A 23,855-nucleotide genomic window follows, 5' to 3' on the forward strand; every position below is an offset into this window, starting at 1 on the left:
GAGTCATCAGCTATGTATTTGTATGTAAAGCCTTTGGATGAATGTGATGCTCTATGAATTCCTGAAGAATACTAACATTTAGAGATTGGCCAAAGAGGGAAGAGACTTCATGGTAATATCCAGTGGATTGGGAGGAAATGTAAGAATGTGGGGGTATCATGGACATCAATCAAGAGAATAATGGTAGGGAAGCTTTGACTCTATCAGATGTTGCTGAGAGGTCAAGCTGAGATCCATGTTATATTGTCAGATTTAACACCATCAAAATCATCAGAGACCAGGACAAGGCCAGTTTCTTGGGGGTGGGGGTAGGTGGCAGAAGCCATATTGAAGAGGTTGAAGATAGATGGCTAGTGAGACTGTGGAGATGCATATTTGATCTACATCTTTGAAAAATATTGTTGTGCATGAGAAGCAAAAAGACGAAAACCAGAAACACCAGAAAGGGATAGTGGAGTAGTAATAGAGAAAACCCAGTGAAGGGAATTTGGTTTTATTGCTGTTACTTGTTTATGTGTTTTTCGTAAAACAAAAAGCAAGCATCTTTGCATGATGAGCGCGGTGATAGGATAGCGAGAGGCAGTTACGAAGGAAGGAAGAAAACAGAAGGACTTAGGTCCCAAGAAGCCCATAAGGTGAGGGCTTTTAGAGCTCCAGCAGAGGGATCTGGCTTGGGAGGTAAATTGGAGATGGGTATAGAGTTGAGGGGGATGCTAACTGATGAGGTTTAAGACGAGGTTTCTGTTCAGAGAAAGGGTGGGGAAGGCCTTGGGGGAGCTTTTAAGAGAGAAAGTGAAGATGAGAAACAAACACAGGGTTGTGGACCAAGGTTGAGTGACTGCTTCAGGTAAGGAAGGCTCTGGGAGAGTTGGTGTAGGGATATAAATGTAACTGTATTGTGCACTGTCGTGCATCTTTATGTAATGTCTTTCTCTCATTCCCAAGGTTTTTTATTTCCCTTTGGAAAACCTGGACAGATTGGTTTCCACATTTATCTCTGTGGTATTTCCACTCCTAGGTTAATTGTATTTTGGGTTTTGTATCTGTTGAATTTCATAAATGTCTCTCATTTTTCCAGGACACTCATTTTTCTCTCAACATTGCATAAATGTTCATTTTGTTAAATTGGGGCACCTAAAAAAATAAAGATTTAAAGTAAAACTTTACCTGACTTCAAGACGTATATATTATTTGCATCTTTTATAATACGAATATATTTGTACAATATATATATATATAAACACTAACAACTAACACAGTAAAAATATTGTTAGATTATGAAAGCTCATTTTAATTTATATAAACAAAGGTTGTTTTGCTAGGATTGCTATGAATAAGGCATTTGGAAAATTGTTCCATTCTGCCATCTCAGTTTTTCAAAATATATTTGAAATATTTTATAATTTGGATTTGCCTATAAAGTTGGCACATGCATGTGTGTGTGTGTGTGTGTGTGTGTGTGTGTGTGTGTGCATGCACAAAGAGTGCTTCTGACATTTCCTTGGAATAACTAGCTACCTGTTAGAGTCAATAAAAGCCAATGTTTAAGAACACAAAAGGCGCCAGCACTGACGGTCATCTTCCTCTGTGCTTCTCCCCTTTCTCTGGACACGTGTTCTGCAGATTCTGCTCTGGGCATCTGCCGGGGTGGCCATGCTGTTCGGGTGCCCATCACCCGATCTGGAGATGAGGCTGCTTTATTTCCTTACTTTCTGTAATCCTCTGTCTCCATGTCTGGGGGAAAAATGAAAAATCTTGTGGGTGTTTTTTTCTTAAATTAGATTATTTCCCAGTAATACTGGGGACATATTATTCTAGTTAGATGTTCAGATAAGGCAGGTCTGAAAAAGGACTTTTGATCACTGTGCCTTATTCACCTGTTTCTAACTTGTATTACCCAGAGGCTAACGGCGAGCCATTTCTGTTTTGTTCCCTGTGAGCACAAGGGTAGAGGCAAGGACAGGTTTCTACGTTAGTGAGACAGACAATGAGTAGGGAGGCTGAGGGGCGAAGCGGGGTCTGGACAGAAAGCTGATGAGTCTAGCACTCTGTTGGGGTACTATGTTCCTGGGATAGGCGGGCACTCCTGTGGGACAAAGCTTGGAATGGGGGGTGTGGGTGTGTTCAGAACATGCCCCCCAAATCAGCATCAAGGCCTAGTCCCACACAAATATCGGAAACTAAGAAACCCTCTAAGAGTAACTCATTGGAAAAATCCCATGCCTTAAAAATTCCAAGAGGATCTCATCCCTTGGGCTGTAGGATGAGTGGTGAAAGTCATGATCAAGCCCATTAGAGGTGAGCTCTTTCGTCTACGGCCATACCACCCTGAACGCGCCCGATCTCGTCTGATCTCGGAAGCTAAGCAGGGTCGGGCCTGGTTAGTACTTGGATGGGAGGTGAGCTCTTTGGAGCACAGAGTTGCAGTCCTGGATCATACCTTAAACAACAACAACAAAACCAAATCAAAACACTGCCGTGCCTCGGCCAGTCTTGACCACCTACACATTCACACGTATGGGTCTCTTCTGGGGCAGGAACAAGGCAACAAATGATTGCAGAGCTGCCCTCAGAATCCACAGTTGCTTTCAAGAGGCCCGTGTTTCCGAGGTGAGCCCTCTGCAGCCCTGTGTTTACAGAGCCTCTGAGGCCCTATATTTATTCAGTCTCTTATTGGAAAAGAAGCTTTCCTCTTGCCTTGGAAGAAGCTCATTACAGAGAGCCTTCACCTTTCTGTTGCCAAAGATGTTTCCTTGAAATGAAAATGTAAAGAATGTTAGATCAGTCGCATGTAGCTGGGAGGCTATCCCTTTGATCCAGTTCGGAATGCATTTGTTAAAAAGCCGCTTCATTGATCTTTTTTTTTTTTTTTTGCTGCTTTTTGCTGTGTTTGGATCATTTGTACATATGCACATCACATTTTTGCTACATCAAAGTGCTTAATAAGTTCGCTGCACTCAGGAAGTAGCGTACCGCACAGAGGGACTTCTTCTCTGTAAAGACTTCTGCCACTTAACCCCCGGTCTGAAAGTTGATTTTAATGCGATCCTTCTGAATAATTTCAAAATATTTGATGCAGTCTTCGGTGGGAGAGGTAGCTGACCCCCCCATCCCCTGCTTCTCAGAAAATGGTACAACAGAGAAAAGGGGGAATTTCATAGAGTGTTTCAATTTCGGACACAATTTCAAATGTGCCTGATGTCCCTTCTGTTGGACAGGAGTCATTTCACTTTGATTAATTACTTAATTGGTTACATTTGTGGGTGGTACCAGCTTCCAGGAAAGTGTCAACAACATTTGATGTATGTGAAGGTAGCTATTAATTCAGTAATAAATTAAAATTTATTTGGGTAACTAATGTGATGTTTCTTTATTAGGTCCAATTAGATGATAAGTTGTGAGTACAGTATCACTTTTATTTTATTTATTTTATTTTTATTTTTTTTAATTTTTTTTTCCAGCGTAACAGTATTCCTTGTTTTTGCACCATACCCAGTGCTCCGTGCAGTCCGTGCCCTCTCCAACACCCACCACCTGGATTTGTAAGGGGTGCATACATAAAAATCAGTGGTAAATTCTTTTAATTCAAAACAAATATTCCCTGAGGGTAGGCTCAGAGCCAGCTCAGGCAAAAGCAGGAGCAGGAGGATAGAGTAGGGTTTGGTCCAGTCTAGTCCCCAGGTAAAAGGAGCTTTATTGCATCAGAGACCTCTGGAGGCCTTCCTCTGAATGGACGGGGTCCCAGGTGTTGGGTTAGGTGGGCAGCTCTGACATACCTATCTGCAGAAGACACCTCTGTCTTCTGGCAGAGGAGTGAACACGTGTTGAAGGTTTTATGTAACTTACTGAATAAGGGAGCAGAGAAGATATTGTGACCAGCTCCAATATTCACCAGGATTACTGGTATGCCAATTCAGTCAGAGCCGCCTTTCCCATGGGGATGAGGTAGGAGGGATGCTCCGGGGGAAGTCTGCTAGTCTCCTCCCAGATAAGGCAGATTTTGTGTCCTTCACTTACATACAAACTACAAAATTGTAAAACAGCTCCAAGGTAATGAAAGCCCAGGGTAAGCTCTGCGCATTTTGCAGTTTTTCATTGAAGCACGGTTTTTTATTTTTTTGTTTTTTTTTACCCCCGGCACCTCCGACAGGGTGGCTGATACTCAAATCCTTTATTTGGTTTTTAAAACTAGGAAAGCACCTGACTCAGGGGACCAGCTGAAGGTCAAGGAGTGAGAAAAGGGCAGGAAGGTGTAATTGTGGGGAGCGAAAGAAATTCGGCCTAAAATAAGCAACGCATCCCACTTAGTATTTAAATATTTTTTGTCTCTTAGAGACTTTTTATTGCAATGGTAATTGATGTAAAGGTGGCTGTCGCCATTCCTCTCTCCTGTCTCTCCCACTGTCCATGTGGCTGATCCCGGACTCCGTACGTGCCCTCACTTCCATGCTGATCTCTCTGTCTCTCCATAAAAGCAGTCCTGAATTGTGCAGTTGAATAGACACTTGTGGCCATCTCTGTGCCCTGCCTGCAAATAGGTTTACCAGATACCCTCGATGCAAAATATCTGTCCCTCCCTCCCTGTCAACTTAAACCACACAAAGAGAGCTCGGCAGTCCAGGCCTGGCACCTGCTGGCCAGGGACCCAGCAGGCCAGGGACCCAGGTTCTAGTAAACTAGAACTTCCTACTCCAAGATCCTTGGGCCTCTTCCAGCAGGGTCCTGGGGATATTAACTTTCCTAAGATGCCCGTCTCCTTGCTGTTTTCTTCTTCTTTATTATTATTGTTGTTGTTGTTGTTATTTATTATTATTATTTTATATGTTTTGTTACCATACAGTACATCATTTGTTTTTGATGTAGTGTTCCATGATTCATTGTTTGCATATAATACCCAGTGCTCCATGCAATACGGGCCGTCCTTAATACCCGCCACCAGGCTCACCCATCCCCCTATACCCCTCCCTTCTAAAACCCTCAGTTTGTTCCCTGGAGTCCATAGTCTTTCATGGTTTTCTCCCCCTCTGATTCCCACACCCTTCATTTTCCCCTTCTCCTAATGTCCTCCATGTTATTCCTCATGCTCCACAAGTAAGTGAAACCATATGATAATTGACTTTCTCTGTTTGGCTTATTTCACTCAGCATAATCTCCTCCAGTCCCACCATGTTGATGCAAAAGTATTCCTCCTTTCTGATGGCTGAGTAATATTCTGTTGTGTATATGGACCACATCTTCCTTATCCATTTGTCTGTTGAAGGGCATCTCTGTTTAGCTATTGCGGACATTGCTGCAATGAACACTGGGGTATAGATGGCCCTTCTTTTCATTACATCTGTATCTTTGGGGTAATCAAGTCAAAAAATGGGCAGAAAACATGAACAGACCTTCTCAGATGAAGACATACAAATGGCTAACAGACACATGAAAAAATGTTCATCATCACTAGCCACCAGGGAAATTCAAATCAAAACCACATTGAGATACCACCTAACACCAGTTAGAATGGCCAAAATTAACAAGACAGTAAACAACATGTGTTGGAGAGGCTGCGGAGAAGGGAATCCTCTTACACTATTGGTGGGAATGAAAGTTGGTGCAGCCACTTCGGAAAACAGAGTGGAGGTTCCTCAAAAAATTAAAAATAGAGCTTCCCTATGACCTGGCATTTACACTACTGAGTATTTTCTGTTTTCTTCTGTGGCCCAGAATGAAATGTCACCCCAGGGGGCAGAACGTTGACTTGACCTCAGGACAGGTTTTATGAAAGGCTCCTGGAGAGTATGATCATGAGCCCCAAAGGCTGAAATGTGGGAAAGGAGGTCCAGAAGAATTTCTGGTATGAGAAGAACACCCCAAGTCACTCTTCCTAAACTCAACTCACCTCGAAATTGCTGGCTTCATTATTGCATACAGGCTTGTTTTTTTTTTTTTCTTTTTATGAAGATATAATTACATATAAAAAATTCACTCTTTTTAATATACAGTTCCGCAAGTTTTGACAGGTGCATTGAATCATATAACCATGGCCACAATCAGAGCAAGAACACTGGCATCAAGCCCCCCAAATACCCTGGTACCACTGTAGAGTCAATACTCGTCTCTGCATCCCTCCCCACCCCAACCCCCTGGCCCCTGGCAGGTGCCGACTCTGTGGCCTCTGAGCCTGGCTTCTTTCACTTGAGATTTGTCTACGTGACTCCGTAGGCTGGAGAGTATTCTACATTGATGAGAAATAGTGCACTGTATGGCTGTACAGGCTTATTCATAATCTCAGCTGCTGGGGGACACTTGGGGTTTTTTTTCGTTATGGGAGATTATGAATATAAACACTCATTTACAGGCTTTCATGTGAACATCAATTTCATTTCACTTGGGTAACTACCTAGGAGCAGCATTTCTGAGTTGGTAGTGTAGGTGAATGTTTAACTTTGTAAAAAACTGTCAGATTGGGGCCCCTGGGTGGCTCAGTCATTAAGTGCCTGCCTTTGGCTCAGGTCATGATCTCAGGGTCCTGGGATCGAGCCCCGTGCTTCTCCCTCTCCCGCTCCCCCTGCTTGTGTTCCCTGTCTCACTGCGTTTCTCTCTGCTGAATAAATAAATAAAATCTTTTAAAAAAGCTATCAAAATTGTTTTCCAGAGTGGCTAACGCAGCTTGGGTTCTTGTCAGCAACAGACGAGAGTCCCCCTTGTTCCCTTATCCTCAAATCCTCACCAGTACCTGATACTGTCAGATCCCACCTCCCCTTCCTTCTCGGACTTTGCCATTCTAATAGGTGTAATCGGTGTGTAGTGTTGTCTCACGTGACTTAAACTGCATTTCCTCGATGATGACTAATATGTTGGAGATTTTTCCATCCCATTGCTTATTTACTATTTGTGTATTTTCTTTCCTGGCATATCTATTCAAACCTTCTGACTGGGCTTTTTAAAAAAGAATGTTCCCAATCAAAATTTATCTTTCCTCAAACAAGAAGGCCCTGAGTCTACCAGTTATGGGTTGGCATGTTTACAATGCCTGTGGACGCGACGGGAAAGCAAGCTTCTGGGAACACATTATTTTGTACCCTTTAGGAGTAGATATTAAACAAAATTGTAATCAACAGAAGCCTTCACTAAAAGTAAGTTATGCCGAAGGGACCTGATTTCCTTCCTTTCTGATGAGTTAATTAAGTTGGATATTAAAATAATTTCATAGATTTAACATTATATTTCAGACTTGTGAACAAAATGGAGAAATGTGGACTGCATAACAATAAGATTAAAGGGAATTGTATTTTGTTGAAAAAATATTACCCTAAGATACTGATATTTTTTTTGAGTCTGTCCACCTGGAGGGATGTTCTTGGCCCATTGTAACTTACTCATCTGTAATATTCAAGTTAAGTTATCCAAAATTAAGTGCTGTGTAGATCATACCTGACAGAGCATATACACGCAGGAAAGCCTTCAGCAGAATGAACCCAGATGTCCAGAATGTGGATTTATTGTCCTCCTACCACCCCCTTCCTGCCCTCCCCAGGCCACCAATGTGAAGGTAAGGGGCTGCATGCTCACTGGGAGGAGATCCTTAAGGTAGAGCCTGAGTTCATCCTGATCATACTAGAGCTGCTGCTGAACTGCCACCCTCCTCCCATTCTTCCTGAGACCATGTCCAGTGCAAGCACTTTTTAAGGGCAGAGCCCAGACCATGTAGAGTTCATATCTGCGGATTTCACGAGGCAACATTTTAAAATGCATTTATTCACTCTTCGTTTGGATTTTATGAAAAAGTAGCGTGCATTTTGAGAGGCACTGAGAAGCCTATTGATTTTATGTGCACTAACTAGCAATTTTCTTCTTATCAAAGATGTTTATTGAAACATGATGCTTTAATTTCTTAAAGCAATGCCATATTTTAATCAGTTCCACACAGCTCCCAATTCAGGAGCCAGAAAGTGAGTAAGGAAAATGTTCTTTGGAAAGCAGAAATTAACATTTCTATTGCTTTCAGCTCTTTTCTGTAACAAAGGCAGCCATATTGATGGAGACCCTGAGGGGGGCTTCAAGGTGGATGATGACTCCCATCCAAATGCCCTTCCTCTGTCTGGGGATTTGTCTGTCATGTGCATTTTGGTGGAGGGAGGAAATTGTAGAAGCTGAGTCAGCAGAGTCTTGGTTTCCAGATGCACCTGTAGCTACCACTGGACCCCTGAACTAGCTTCTTCTAAGTCAGTGACTCCCAACCAGGGGCGATTTTGCCCCCATGAGTACTGTGGCAATGTCAGTGGACCCTTGATGGTCACCACTGTGAGAGAGTGAACTAGAGGCTTACAGAGGACAAGAATGATGCTAACATACTACGATGCTCAGAACGTCCCTACAACAAAGAATTATGTGGCCCCAAATGTCTACAGTGCTGAGATCGAGAAGCCCTGAAGTACCAGGGAGCCAGTGAAGTCAAGAATTGGGGATCTCAGGTCCATTCTGATGGCAGGTCACCAGGTGTCCAGGGCAGTGATGGGATCAGGGCCCCTGGTCTCTAGGGTCCAGTGCTGGTGTTAGGGGGACTGGCAGGGGTGTTCAGTGATGCTGGCGGTGGTGTCCACTTGGCACTGATTCTGACTTTCTTTTGTCCTGGGTCTTGACTTCTGTTGATGCTTCTCCCTCTGTTTCTGGTATCCTGTGATGTCCCTCAAGTGTAGTGAGTCATGGAAAGGACTTAGAACTCAGGGGAAGTTTGTTACAATGAAAACATATCCAGCAGAGTTACTGAAGGGGGAAGAGGCACCAGGAAAATTCTGGAGGAGATGGGGCGTGGCTTCCAAAATCCTTCCCATGTAATTGCTCAGGACCCACTCATGCCACCCAGCTCTGATCTGTGTGGTGGATGGGCAGCATCCCAGGCTGGAGCAGTCCGCTTGAGTCTTGAGGCTGTGGCTTTTTGGGGGGCACATAGGCACGCACGACCAGAGGTGAGCCGCTGACCATCTTTGATCACACTGATGGAAGGGACAAGCAAGGAGAGCATGTGCACCATGTTTCCTGTGTACAAGCAGCATAGGGAAGATTCCAAGGGCAAAGGCCAAGGTCAGTTATGCAAGCAGGCTGCCCCTTGGAAGATTCTGGAGACGAGTGACATCGGCTTCTGTTTCCCACACGTTGCAGTCCTCGATGGCCTCTAGGCCAAGCCCTTGTGTTTCAGTCTGACAGGGTTGGCTGCTGGGGCCCACAGCCAATGAGCAGGAGCTGCCTCGTACATGATGTCACCCACAAAATCCCCAAGGCCACGTTTGTGGTTTGCTTTGATTTTGTGTGTGTGTGTGCGTGTGCGTGTATGTTATTTCAAATTGATATTTTTATCACTTCCATCCAAAGTGAGCTCTTTGAAGGCCCCGCTGGGACCATACACGAGTCAATGGGGAGGTGGAGTAGGGAATTCCATTCACCTCCCTGTGGCTTTTAAAATTTTGTATTTAAAATACTTTTCCTTTTTTTATAGAGAGGGAGAGAGAAAGCATGAGCGGGGGAGGGCAGAGAGAGAGAATTTGATTTTTAAAGATGTATTTCTTTTAGAGAGAGAGTGGGAGAAGGGACCAAGGGAAAGGGAGAGAGAGAATCTCAAGCAGACTCCTCACAGAGCACAGAGACTGACACAGGGCTCAATTCCACAACCCAGAGATCATGACCTGAGCCGAAACCAAGAGTTGGATGCTTAACCCGCTGAGCCACCCATGTGCCCCATAGACCAGAGCCAGCAGACCTGCACAGGTATCGCTCACATCCCACTTAGACCTTTGTTATTGTGTAGCCCTGTGCCTCATGTGTCTGGGTGTTGGAGCAAGTCCCAGGCTTCTTCACGGGTCTACCATTGCTGTGGTCTAAGGTATCCTGGTTCTCTTGTGTGCGTACTAACCATGTGTATAGTGCAGATCATAATCTCCGAGGAAAGCAGAATTAGCACTCACAGTAATGAAAGAGTTCAGTATGAGGTGTTTGACCATGCCTGGGCTGTGTTTGTTTGAGTGAGACTCCTCTCCTTCCAAGACATTGAAGATGATGAGGAGACTACTCTGAAAATACTTTTCCCCACTTCTCTTCAGATTATAAAAGGAATTCAGAATTATTAAAAATATAAAAACACAAAAAATGTAATGTTGATCATAAAAAATTTGTAATTCTGTTATTCAGAGAATTGCTACGATTTTGGTGTATGGTATTCCCACCTACCTTGAAGGCATATAGACAGGAATGCTACATGTGTACATGTATGTACAGCCACACATGTGTGCCTAGGGGTGTGTGTCCATACGGTTGTACTTTGTATGTCATTTATATCATTTGGCTCATGTTGATGTCCTGTGACGTGCCTTTCACTTATCTTACTGACACTACATGAACATTCTGTATTCATCCGCATTGTTGAAGAATGTTACCTGGCCTCAGGAGTCTCCCTCCCATGACTGTGTCACAGTTAGAAGTCCTGGTATTGGACATACAGCTATTTGTATGTTTTATGTCACATGTCATACCGTGATGACAATCTTTCATCGAATCCTTGTGCACATATGATGTTCCCTCGGGATGATGTTCTTACCAGGGGAATTTCTGAATTAACACATATGCACCTTTTTTCCTATAGAAACTTATGGCCAGTTGTCCTGCATAGAAGTCATTCCACATTTCACAGAGGGCTTGTTTCCTCACCTGTTTCCTGATTTTAGTGATTAGCGCATGCATGTGCAGAAATGGCTTCTCATTATATTTAAAACGTGCAATAATTTTGACTAGTAAGGAACCACCAGAAAACCCTACATGAACTTCATTGGCTTTTCTTTCAATCAGGATGTCAGCCTGTTCAAATTTACCAAATAAGATGAGGAAGTAAACAAAATAGATGGTTCTTGGCCCTAAAGAAGGTGTTAGCGTGGATGATCACCCAACATCCCAGACTTTTGTGACCAGGGCTCAGGTACTCCTGCCAGAAGCCTGGGTTCTGTGGCCCAGTGGGCCAGGTGTGGGCCACGCTGCAGGCAGGGTCTACACGGCCAGCCCCTGGGGCTAGAGTTGGGTTCTGGTTGATGGGGTGCCTCTCAAGTTCTCACTGAATCTCAGGGGGCATCTCGGTTGATGTGTTTTTCTCCCTGGGCAGGACTGATTTTCAGAACTCACAGAGACTTTTTCTTCATGTGCAGGAGAAGTAATTTGTTCTCCAGATTTTGATTATGTCACACTTATTCCTTTTCTAATTATCCCTTATTTGTTCAATATAAGATAATAAATTCTGACAAACAATCAGCGAATGGGCACCAAGTGATGTGCTTCATTTTAATTGGCTTGCTTTTTTTCCTTCTCTGCTAAATTATAGCCCATCAGCATGAGGTTCCCTGTGGTGAACAGCTAATAATATGCCCAGGTGCAGCCAATTTTACTTCCTAAATAAGAAATAATGGCTATGGATCCCCCAAATGTGAAGTGGAAAAGTGGGCCGTAATATCTCTTCTCAGCGGTGTACATGCTAGGGCAAGTTTTACATCCCAATCTCTATTCTAACAATTTCCCTTTAAAAATGTGATTGCAATTAATTTGCAATACACCGATGAATTAAAAACTGTGGCCTTCATTGATGCGCAGAAGGCTTTCTTAGGGATATCCGAGAAATCTCTTATTTACGTGAGCCCTGGATTTCATAATAAAAACAGCTTCTTTAAGAACTGAGAATACGAAACTACTATAGATAAATACAAATGGAAATTTCCCTATTAAATAACCCAATTAAACAAAATTCCACCGCATTTAATTTCCAAAATGGTGCTAGGAGATGGTATCGCATTGGTGCTCTGCCCCAGTAAGGGCAGACTTACCCAATGGGATGCCAGTTGCTGGGGACTCTTTCTTCTTGCCATTTGACACTAGTAATATTACTTAGAGACATTGTAATGGTTTTTACTTAGCTACAATGGGGTGAAGGTCGATGTTTTCAATTTTTTTCTAGATTAATTTTATTATTTCTTCAGCCACCTGACCATGGAAGTAGAGTTTCCAGTAAATCCAAACATCTTCTTTCCAAGGATGGATTCACAAGCATTTTATCTACTGTGACATCTAAGTTACTTTCATGGCCATGGGGCCACAGACACTCTTGAGAGCCCCACCCCCACCCCCGAAAACATATGAGAAAGGTGGCAAAGGAAAGAGAACTAAAGATCCTCATCTTATTTCTCCAATACTGTAAGTAAAGTTATGGATGAGGGGTGCATGTGTGGCTCAGCCCATTAAGCGTCTGACTCTTGATTTCAGCTCAGGTCATGGTCTGAGGGTCCTGGGATTGAGCCCAGTGTCAGTGTCCATGCTCAGCAGGGGGTCTGGTTAAGACTCTCTCTCCACTGCCCCTCCTCCCCTCTCTAAAATTAATGAATAAATCTTTAGGAAAAGAATTACAGATGAGAAAGGTAAAATGAAGACAATATTGTGTGTTGCTGATCATTTCCCTCCTTTTCTACAGCAAAGCTCTGGCTTGGTGACTATTTTCCACATGTCTTTGTTCCCTTATAGACCACCTCCACCCTGAGCTGAAGGTGAATTATCAGAAACCATTCAAAGTATCCACTACCATAAAACAAACATTTCCAAACTTGGTGGCTTAACATAACTACCATTTACTTTGTTCACAGACAGGAGATTTTGGATAGGGCTCAGTAGAACAATTCACCTCTCCTCCAGATGTGTGGACTTTAGCTGTGATGGCATGAATGACCAGCAGGACGGAAATCCACTCTCTCTTCGGGGCAAAGGTGATTTGGAAACTATCAGAGACTTCTCATGCACAGATGACCTCTCTCTCTTTAGCTCATTGCCTTGGGCCCTCTCCCCATGGTATGGCTCTTGATCTGGCTTTCTTGCAGAAGTTAGACTCCTTATGTAGTGGTTCAGGGCTCCCAGAGAGAGTGAGTCCAGGGACTAGGCTGAAGCTGCAAGGCTTCTTATAACCTGGCCTTGGAAACCCCACAACTTGGCATCTACCAAATTCTTGTGGTTAAGTAGATCATTAAGTTCAATTTTGATTCAAAGAGAGGAATTAAACTCCAGCTTTCAATGAGAAGTGTAGTGAAGAATTTGGATCTGTCTTTAGTTCCTCACAAAAACCCAATGGATTTTTTCAGTTCAGCTTAAAACTCTCCAAGGCTTCCCAGTGTTTTTCAGATAAAATCCAGTACTAGTTTGGGGCACTCTAGATGTTTCTGTTGACCAAGCTCATCTAACCATGACTCTCTCTGGCTCTGTTCTATTTTAATATGTCAAATTTCTGGCATTTCCTTGAACAACAGTGGTTTTTCCCACCTCACATTCTTCTTTGTATGTTGTCTGGCTGAAGCTACAGTATCCTCCAGGATCTATTTAAATGTCACCTGGTTGGGGAAGTTTTCATTGACCCCTTGGTGTAGTCAGCTGCTTCTGTCCTGTTCTTTCCTAGCATTTAGTATTAAATGTTAATTGTATTAAATATTTATCTGGTACTTGCATACATCACTGGAATGAAATCCTTATTAGACTAGGGGTTTTTTAATACTGTTCTGAACTATTTCTATAGCACTTAGCCCAGTGTCTTGCACACAGTAGATGTCTAATAAATATTTATTAAGTGAGTCAACATCATATGAGTTTAAATGCAGAAATAGTGCTTAGCTGTACATCCCACATTACCAATTCCATGAGACAATTGTCTGCTAAGATACTTGGACCTGCACCAAGTAGGGTGGCAATGGATGCATGTGATGTCATGCAGGACCCTGGTCATGAGGCTAGTCTGAACTGAGAGTGCCCAAAGCGTGTGCTACTTACTGCATTCCCCAGTTAAAAAAAATAATGTAAATGTTCTCATTAATAACATTTTATACAGATTCCATGTTGAAATAATAGTTTTGATATCTTGGGTTAATGAAGTATATTACTAAAACTGATTCCACCTGCTTCTTTTTACATATTTAGGGTGACTTTCTTAAAATCTAAAATCACATGCATGACTCTCCATTGGGGATCATGTCATGTATCTATTGAACAAGGCTGTCCCAGACAGAAGGTTCTGCAGTGAAATATGCCTGAAGAAATGCTACAAATAGTCCTCCCTTTTAGAAGGTTTATAATGAATATATCAAAGTTGCTGAGAAGTCCTGCAGGGAGACACCTGTTTACTTTAAGCCAATGTTTTTGGAAGTAATTTCTTTTTAGCACTCCATGAAGCACACTTTGGGAAACATGCTTAGGCACCTGTCATCAGAATGCCTGACACTATCGTCATGGATGTGGTTCACCTAATACTGAATCTCATTGCAAAAATTAGAAGCAGAGCCTACTGAGAACCTCCTCATTGGTGGTAGGAGGTGTTCAAGAGAAAGCCAGATTTAGGGACCCTCCCAGAATTTCACAACTCCTCTTATAAAGCCACATAAAACATGCATGTTCCCTTGGGTGGTAGAAGTCATGCCCACTCAGATGGACAGAGACTTACCAGCCCCAGAGTTCTGAACAGCCCACACTGAGCTCTTGGCAGAGGTCTGGGTTATTTTTTGGTTTTCTTTCTTTATTTAGTTTGCTATAGTTTACTGAAGAAGCAACCTAAGTTGTAACATACAACTTGGGATATATAATGTGTATGGAGAGGTGTGTCCAAGGGATGGGGCAAAGAAGGAATAAATGTAGATGGTGTTATGGTCAAAGTGCCATATTGTCCTGTAGTTTTCTTGAACTGGCTGCCAGATATGTGGACATTTTATTCTATCCTCAATGATGGATATTCTCTCACTGGGCATTCCACATTTTGTTCTTGATGGGAGAGACAAGAGATGTAAATGTGCCATTTCTTGTCACAGAATCCTCAAGATTGCCATTTGGACTGGTCTTGTGCCTCATTTTTGTTTTAAAAATGTTTAAGCCTCATGAAATTGTGTTCTGCAGCTCTCTGAACCTGGGAAATCATCCATTTCCCCATAAGGAAGAACTGTAGCTTCTTATAAATTAATCCCCAGAGCACTGTGACACTCTTTGATGGACTGTTCCTAGAATGATCTTGATGTAAGAGCACAGAGTGATAAGAATTCCAACCTGAGCTTGAGACGATCTGGACAATCTCACCACTTTCTGCCCATCCTGGGACTAGCCTTTAACAGCAGGGGTGGCCAGCCATTTGCCAGAGCCCATCCTGGCCTCTCTTGTCTACCTAATTTCAACAAAATGTTTCCATTTTAGAGCTCTCCTCTTCATTCAGCATCTCCAATGTCATTTTCATCCTCTTCCCCAAGATTTTTCTTTTTCATTTTTCTTTTTCTCTTGGAGGTTTGGCTCTCCTCCCCATTGTGTGATTAGAAGGAACGTTGGACTGTGTTATTCTGCCTGAAGCAGAGATACAAAGGATTCCCTAAGTGTAAATCTTTATTTCTATCCTTCCTATAAATCATAAATAACCTTAGCCCAAGTTTCATCCTACATAAGAAGGAGGAAAGCCAGGCAGAACATAATAAAAGAGGTATTAATTGATAACTAACCAGGTGTTCTATCTCACTTCAGTATGAGTTTTATGACAACAATTTTGTGTAACTACTTCTCCTGGTATTGAAAATTCCATATGATGTGCATATTTAACTCATTCTAGACCCAACTGGAAAGAAAACACTGATTTAGAAATCCAAAGAATTTCATCATATTCAAAATATTTTACACAGAAAGAACATGAGAATTTCACTGGGTGTGGAACCCATGGTAACTTCTAGTAGTTGCCTCCATTTAAGGAAGGAGGGAAGAAAAGGTGGCCTGGTACTCTCATGACCAAAATGGCTGCCTTGTTTAAGAAACCCACAAATTTAAATTCTTCATATGTGAAGTTGTTATTAAAATTTGCCAACAAATTAAATAAATCAGTATTACCCAAATTATGTTCCATTATACCCTTCTTTGGGAGAATTTATAATTTGCGGACTTGACTACAGACTTTGATGGTCAACAGATTTGAAAATTACTTCATAACGGAGATCTCTTGCTGAGAATACAATGCATCAAGTGTAGTAAAAGTACTGAGATTTTATAGTAAAAATACCTGTTTCACTTTATCTAACTTGTATTTTCCACTATATGTTTGGGCACAAAACAATTTATTTTGAGCCACATTTCTTATTTATCAACTTGAGAAATGCTAAAATATATAGTGATGGTGTGTGTGTGTGTGTGTGTGTGTGTGTGTGTGTGTGATGGGCTGTGTCTTTTTCTTATTCAGTTCAGTAGACCCAACTATTTCTCCCTAATTTTATTGAATACATTGGATTGCAATATTTTGTTCTCCTTTCCTGCCTGAAATATATTTTAAAATATCCAGTCCTTCTCTCTAACTCCACTGCAAAGTACTTCTATGGCAGTCCAAAATTATAGCAATGAAACATACTGTGATGTCAGCAGGTTTTTAGGATAATTCTTTTTCTGCTGTTGATACGAGAATCTTTCCCTCGAGTTCATTATGATTGTTTTTATGTCATAATCACTCTCCCTACCAGTTGTAGTGCCTTTTAGAGTTGTTACTTCTCTCTTTTGAAAAACTCCCAGTCAAAGGCTCTAGCTAGAGGGCAACAAAGAATGCAAGCCCGGGGCCCTTTGTTAGTCCCCGGGGGTGAAAGCTCTACTTTCCTGCCTGTCCCTCCACCCTCCACCATCAGCCTCTATGAAGTGATCTTGGCCTTACCTCTTTGGGCCAACTACCTACTCCACCTGGGATAGCACATGGTCGGGGGCCGGGAGACATTCTAACCATGCTCTTGCTCTCATTTTGCCCTTGTAATCCCTAGAAAGATGAAAGTTTTTTTTTTTTTTTTTTCTTAGAGCAGTTCAAAATTAAGCAGGACTGTTTTGTACAGGAAAGTAAGTTAATGAATAACTTGAAACACATTTTTTGAATACGATGTTCTTTGCAGACTTCCTGTATCTGATTGGAATCATTTATCTTGCTGTGATTTCACAATATAATTGTGATTGTTGTTCTTTGCTGATTTAAGTGAAATATAATTGTACTCTGAAAAAAACGAAGAAGATTATGAAGTTGGTTAATTTAAAAAGCTACCTTAGGAACATGCTTGGGAATTACTGATATCATCTAAGTGGAAGAAAGTGACACAGTGCCAGACCAAACATGGAGCAGGGACGTTAGTCCTGTGGAGGCTAAAGGTGCATCTGACAGGAGATATAAACAGACCCAGAGAAACGATCTCCTCTGAAGCTCCAGTGCACATCACACCCGGCCATCTCAAGGCTGTGTGACCTTGGGGAAATTCTTAACTCCTAACTTGGAGTCATCCTAGATGGGAGAATGAATTCAACCCAGAGCCAAGTTCAGCCAGCTGGAATATTTGTGTTTGGTGTACACACCATTGGCCTGTATGATCCTTGAAAGTCTATTTTGAATAATTGGCAACATCTAAAATGGTGAGAGTACCATAAAATCTAGATTCCCATCTCTTCTCGAAAAACTAATTGTGGCATTGCAGACTCCTATTTCTATGGGTCAGGAGTCAGCTGTGGCTGCAGTGCCCTGCTCTCCAGTTCATCAATATCCCTACTACCCACGGTGTCCTTGGCACTGACACAAACTGCCAGTCACCAATTATATTCACCATGTATACTATTTGTTTATAGTAATTTAGAATTATTAAATGATTGGTGGTACCCACATTTCTATCTAAAATAAAATATTTGTTTTCAAGAAAAATGAGATATACCCTATTACCTCATGGAAGTAAAGAGTATGTATTTAATATAAAGGCAAAATATATTTTATTTTTTATTGATAACCCATCCAACTTTGCTCAGATTTGCTACCATCCTGGCCCCAGATGGCACTTCAACTTGTGGCCTTTAGTTTAGAGCAGGGGTTGCTAAACTGTGGCCCACAGGCCATATCCACCTACTTTTGTAAATAAAGTTTTATTGGAACATGACTTACCTATTCATTCATGTATTATCCATGATTGCTTTCACATCTTAGCTACAGACTTGAGTAGCCAAAATAAAGACTGTATATTTTACAAAGCCACAACATTTATTATTTGATCTTTTCTTGAAAAAATTAGATGACTTTTTCTTTTGAAACTTTAGCTCTGAAATATATAGCACTTGGAAGTCATCAACTTTTTACAACAAGAAAAATGCTGAACAAACTGAAAATTGATGGCTTTTCTTAGAGCCATCAGAGAATTGAAGTCACAGGGCAAACAGCCACTCTGAAATCTGGAGAGCTAGGTCCAAACAGAGAATGACAGCTAAGGTCAGTATACTGGGAGCAGAACTGGTTGGAATATTTAAGTGGTGAGTTTGACAAACTGCTGGCAGCTAAGTGTGAATGGCTAAGGAGTTAACATTTCCTGGATGCTCCCATATACTTTCCTTGGCTTCACCTCCAGGAGTCTCATCAAATTCTCACACAGAGATCACAGAAACACCCACTTTTTTGGAGCATGGGGAATGGAAAAACAACAATTTGAAATAAACCCAGCACATTCTCTATAACAAAGCCCTGTCTTCTGAGGGGAAATTATTTTTCCAGAGCCTTATCTAATGTGGGGAAGAGCACTTAGCCAATAGCATCCCCTTCTAGCTTTCTTATCTCACATAAAGGGAGAAAAAAATGAGCAAACAAATACACATTTGGAAGTTACAACCCAGGGACTCAAGGTTACTAAAAGCTGAGATTTAATCCCAAGGTTATAGAAAGCTTCCTCCTCTCAACCCCTTTCCACCACACCAACAGGACTCCAAAGTACTAGCAGTGTATTACAACTGAGAGAACCATAAGACACAGACTCCAAGGGTTCCTACAGAAACACGAGAACAAAAGAGAAAAATAGAGAAATAAAAGAAAAATAAAGAGATAAAAAAATAAATAAATAAAACAAGAGAAAGTTGAAGTCTCTGGCCCCAACAGCTACAGCAGCATTAAATATAGCCCAGGTGCTGCTCAGATTCACATCAAATGTCGCACTAAGAATCTATCCCAGTTCCTATGAGTCGATATATCATGTCTGTCTTTCAATAAAAGTCTACAAGGAATGCAGTACAAGTAAGGACACATACGAGGAAATAAAGCAAGCCTCAGAACCAGACTCAGGTAGGACACAGATGTTAGAATTATCAGACTTGGAATGTAAAATAACTTTGAATAATATGCTAAGGGGTCTAGTGGAAAAGGTAGGCAACAGGCAAGAACAGATGGGTAAGATAAGCAGAGAGATGAATACTCTAAGGGAGAGTAAAAAAATGCTAAAATAGAAAAGCGTAACAGAAATGAAGGATGCCTTTGATGGGATTGTTGCTAGACTAGGCACAACCAAGCAAGAACAGTGAGTCTGAAGATATGTCAATAGAAACATCTCAAATTGAAATGCAAAGAGAAAAAAAAATCAAGAGGGACAGAATGTCTAAGACTTGTGGAATAATTACAAAAGATATAAGGTCTGCACAGTGTGAATGCCAGAGAAGAAATAAAATGGTGCAGAAGAAACATCTCAAGAAATGATAGCTGATGAGTGAAATAAGTCAAGCAGAAAGAGTCAATTATCATATGGTTTCACTGATTTGTGGAGCATAACAAATAGCATGGAGGACAAGGGGAGTTAGAGAGGAGAAGGGAGTTGAGGGAAATTGGAAGGGGAGGTGAACCATGAGAGACTATGGACTCTGAAAAACAATCTGAGGGTTTTGAAGGAGTGGGGGGTGGGAGGTTGGGGGAACCAGGTGGTGGGTATTGGAGAGGGTACAGATTGCATGGAACACTGGGTGTGGTGCAAAAACAATGAATACTGTTATGCTGAAAATAAATTTAAAAAATTAAAAAAAAAAGAAATGATAGCTGAGAATTGTCCAAAATTGAAAGACACCAAACCACAGATCCAAGAAGCTCAGAGAACAACAAGAGTGATAAATACCTCCAAATTCTGCTCCTAAGCATATCATGTTATCATATCCAAACAGCAGAAACTAAAGAAAAAGAGAAAATATTAAAAGTCTACAGGGGGTGGGAGGGACCTGACCTGTAGCAGAACTAGGATAAGAATTATATTGGACTTTTTGCTACAAATAACACAAGGAAGAAAGTGGAGTGAAATATATAATGTGTGGAAAGAAAAAACAAAAGCTATGAACATAGACTTCTATATCCAGTATCATTATTCTTCAAAAGTGAAAGAGAAATATTTTCTTAGACAAGCAAAAACTGAGGGAATTTGTCAACAGTAGACCAACCTTGTAAGAAATGTTAAAAGATATTCTTCAGAGAGAAGGAAAATAAACTCAGAAACTCAGATCCATATACAAAAAGGGGGCACATCAGAGAAGGAATTAATGATAGTAGAATAAAATTTGCAAGGTAAAATAGACAAATCCACTATTATAGAGATGTTAACACCTCTCAGTAAGTGGCAGAGCCAGCAGACAGAAAATGAGTAACAGTATAGTTGACCTGAACACTACCATCAAATAACTGAATCTAATTGACATTTATAGAGCACTTCATTAACAGCAGAATACCCATTCTTTTCAAGTGCAATATTCACCCAAATCACAATCTGGGCCATAAAATACACTTCAACAAATTTAAAATAATAGAATCACACAAAACATGGTCTCACACTACAACAGAATTAAACTACAGTGGAATTACATTTAGTTCAATAACAAAAACATAGTTAGAAAATCTCTAAATATTTGGAAAATCAGAACACTTCTAAACACATGAATCAAGGAAAAAATCTCAAGGGAAATTTAAAAACATTTTGAATTAAGTGAAAATGAAAATACAATTCATAAAAATTTGTAGACTGCAATGAGATCATTGCTTCCACAGAAACTTACAGCATTTAACATGTGTATAATAAAAGAGGGAATATCTAAAATCAATTATATAAGCCTCCAACTTTGGAAAATAGAGAGGGAAGTAAAGTATAAGCCTAAAGCAAGCACAAGAAAAATAATAAAAATCAGAAAAGTAATCAATTAAATTGAAAGTGGGAAGCCAATAAGAAAAATCAACAAAACTAAAATCTAGTCCTTTGAAAAGATCAATAAAATTGGTAAACCTTCAGCTAGATTACCCCAAAAAATTAAAAAATAAAAAAAAAATTAAAAAGAGAGAGAGACTGAGGGTTGATGGGGGGAGGGGGGTTGGGAGGCGGGGGTGGGGTTATGGACATTGGGGAGGGTATGTGCTATGGTGAGTGCTGTGAAGTGTGTAAACCTGGTGATTCACAGACCTGTACCCCTGGGGATAAAAATATATTATATGTTTATAAAAAATAAAATTAAAAAAAAAAGAGAGAGATAGAGATAGAGATAAGATGCAAATAAGTTATATCAGAAATGAAGGAGAGGTCATCACTAATGATTCCATGAACCTTAAAATGATAATAAAGTACTATTATGAAAGACCCATGCCCACAAATTTGATAACTTAAATGAAAACAAAAACAAAAACAAAACAACGACAACAAAAAAACCCCAAAGAATGTAATTTCCTGGAGGACACAAACTACCAAAATTCATGCAAGGAGACACAGATCACTTTAATGGGGTTATATATACTAAAGAAATGGAATCAGTAATTAATAACCTTCCAAAAAAGACAACCGCAGGCCCAGATGATTTCATTGGTGAATTCTACCAACCATTTAGGCAAGAAATGATACAAATTTTCTATAATCTCTTCCTAAAATTAAATAGATAAAACTAAAGGCAGAGGAAATATTTTCTAATTCATTCTAGGAGACTAATACCAAAAACAAATAAAATGGACCATGAGAGACTATAGACTCTGAAAAACAATCTGAGGGTTTTGAAGGGATGGGGGGTAGGAGGTTGGGGGAGCCAGGTGGTGGGCATTATGGAGGGCACATATGGCATGGAGCACTGGGTGTGGTGCATAAACAATGAATTCTGTTACGCTGAAAAGAAATTGATAAAAAAATCATAAGAAAAGAAAACTACAGAAAAACATCTCCCATGAACATAATCACAAAAGTCCTCAATGAAATATTAGCAGATCCAATCCAACAATGTATAAAAAGAATTCTACACCACAACCAAATTGACTTAGTCCAGGTCTGGAAGGCTAGTTCCACATCTGAAATTCAACAAATATAATCCATCATGATAAACAATCTAAAGAAAAAAAAAATCAGTTGATCATAAAAATAGGTGCAGAAAAAACTTTTTTAAAAAGATTTTATTTATTTATTTGACAGACAGAGATGATAAGTAGGCAGAGAGGCAGGCAGAGAGAGAGGAGGAAGCAGGCTCCCCACCAAGCAGAGAGCCCGATGTGTGGCTTGATCCCAGGACCCTGGGATCATGACCTGAGCGGAAGGCAGAGGCTTTAATCCACTGAGCCACCCAGGAGCCCCCAGAAAAAACGTTTGATAAAACCAACATTCATTTATGATTAAAAACTCTCAACAAATTAGGAATAGAAGGGAACTTTCTCATCCTGATAAAGAATACCCACAAAAAAAATGCTACAGTGAGCATCATACTTAATGTCAAGAAAGTAAGTACTTCCCTGTCAGATTGGGAACAAGACAAGGATGTCCCCTCTCACTGTGTCTATTCACCATCATCCTGGAAATCCTAGCTAATTCAGCAAAGCAAGAAAAGGAGACAATAGGTATACATATCTTTGTCCACAGATGACATAACTGTCTATTTAGAAAATTCAAAAAATCAACAATGAAGCTCCTGAAAGTAATAAGCATTTATAGCAAGGTTTTGGGATATAAGATTAATACACATAGTCAATTCCTTTCCTCTATACCAGCAATAAACAACTGAAATTTGAAATTAAAAGCACATCATTTATATTAGCAAAAAAATAAAAAATACTTAAGTATTAATCTAACATGATATGTGCAAGATATATATGAAGAAAACTATAAAACTGCAATGAAAGAAATCAGAGAGCTACATAAATGGAAAGATATCCCATGTTCATGAATAAGAAGTTTCAATATTGCAAAGATGCCATTTCTTCCCAACTTGACTTATAGATTCAGTGCAATCCCAATCAAAATCTTAGCAAGTCAATTTTTGCATATCAGCTAGCTGATTCTGAAGCTTCCTTGGGAAGTCAAAAGACTCAGAAGAGCCAATATAATATCATAGAAGAACAAAGTCGGAGCACTACCACTACTTGATATTAAGACTTCCAACAATCACAACAGTGTGCTATTGGCAAAGGTATAGTCAAATACATTAATGGAACAGAATGAGGAACCCCAGAAGCAGATGCACACAAATACATCCAACTGAATTCTGACAAATGAACAAAGGAGATTCAATAGGAAAATACAGTCTTTTCAACAAATGGTGCTGAACACAATTGGATATCCATACACAGTAACAATAAACCCCCAAACCAAAAACTAGACACAAACTTTAACAATAATATTACAGAATTTAATTTCACAAAAATTAACTCAAAAGGGATTACAGGCTTAAATATAAAATGCAGGGGCGCCTGGGTGGCTCAGTGGTTTAAGCCGCTGCCTTCGGCTCAGGTCATGATCTCAGGGTACTGGGATCGAGTCCCGCATCGGGCTCTCTGCTCAGCAGGGAGCCTGCTTCCCTCTCTCTCTGCCTGCCTCTCCGTCTACTTGTGATCTCTCTCTGTCAAATAAATAAATAAAATCTTAAAAAAATATATAAAATGCAAAACTGTACAATGTCTAGAATACAGGAGAAAATCTAAGTGACCTCACATTTGGTTAGGACATTTTAGATACAAGCACAATCCATTAAAGAAAAAAAAAACTGATGTGGACTTTATTAAAATTAAAAAGTTGTGCTCTGCAAAAGAC

General features: G+C 40.5%; 1 protein-coding gene and 1 pseudogene across 1 annotated transcript in view; both read left to right on the top strand.

Moving 5' to 3' along the window:
* The window catches only part of DSCAM (DS cell adhesion molecule), a 780,684-nt gene that overhangs the window by 225,202 nt on the left and 531,627 nt on the right, over window positions 1-23,855 (top strand). The gene's annotated exons all lie outside the window — the stretch shown is intronic.
* LOC125090263 (uncharacterized) lies at window positions 2,311-2,430 on the top strand (annotated as a pseudogene).

Source organism: Lutra lutra, chromosome 1, assembly GCF_902655055.1.
Source record: "Lutra lutra chromosome 1, mLutLut1.2, whole genome shotgun sequence".
NCBI lineage: Eukaryota > Metazoa > Chordata > Mammalia > Carnivora > Mustelidae > Lutra > Lutra lutra.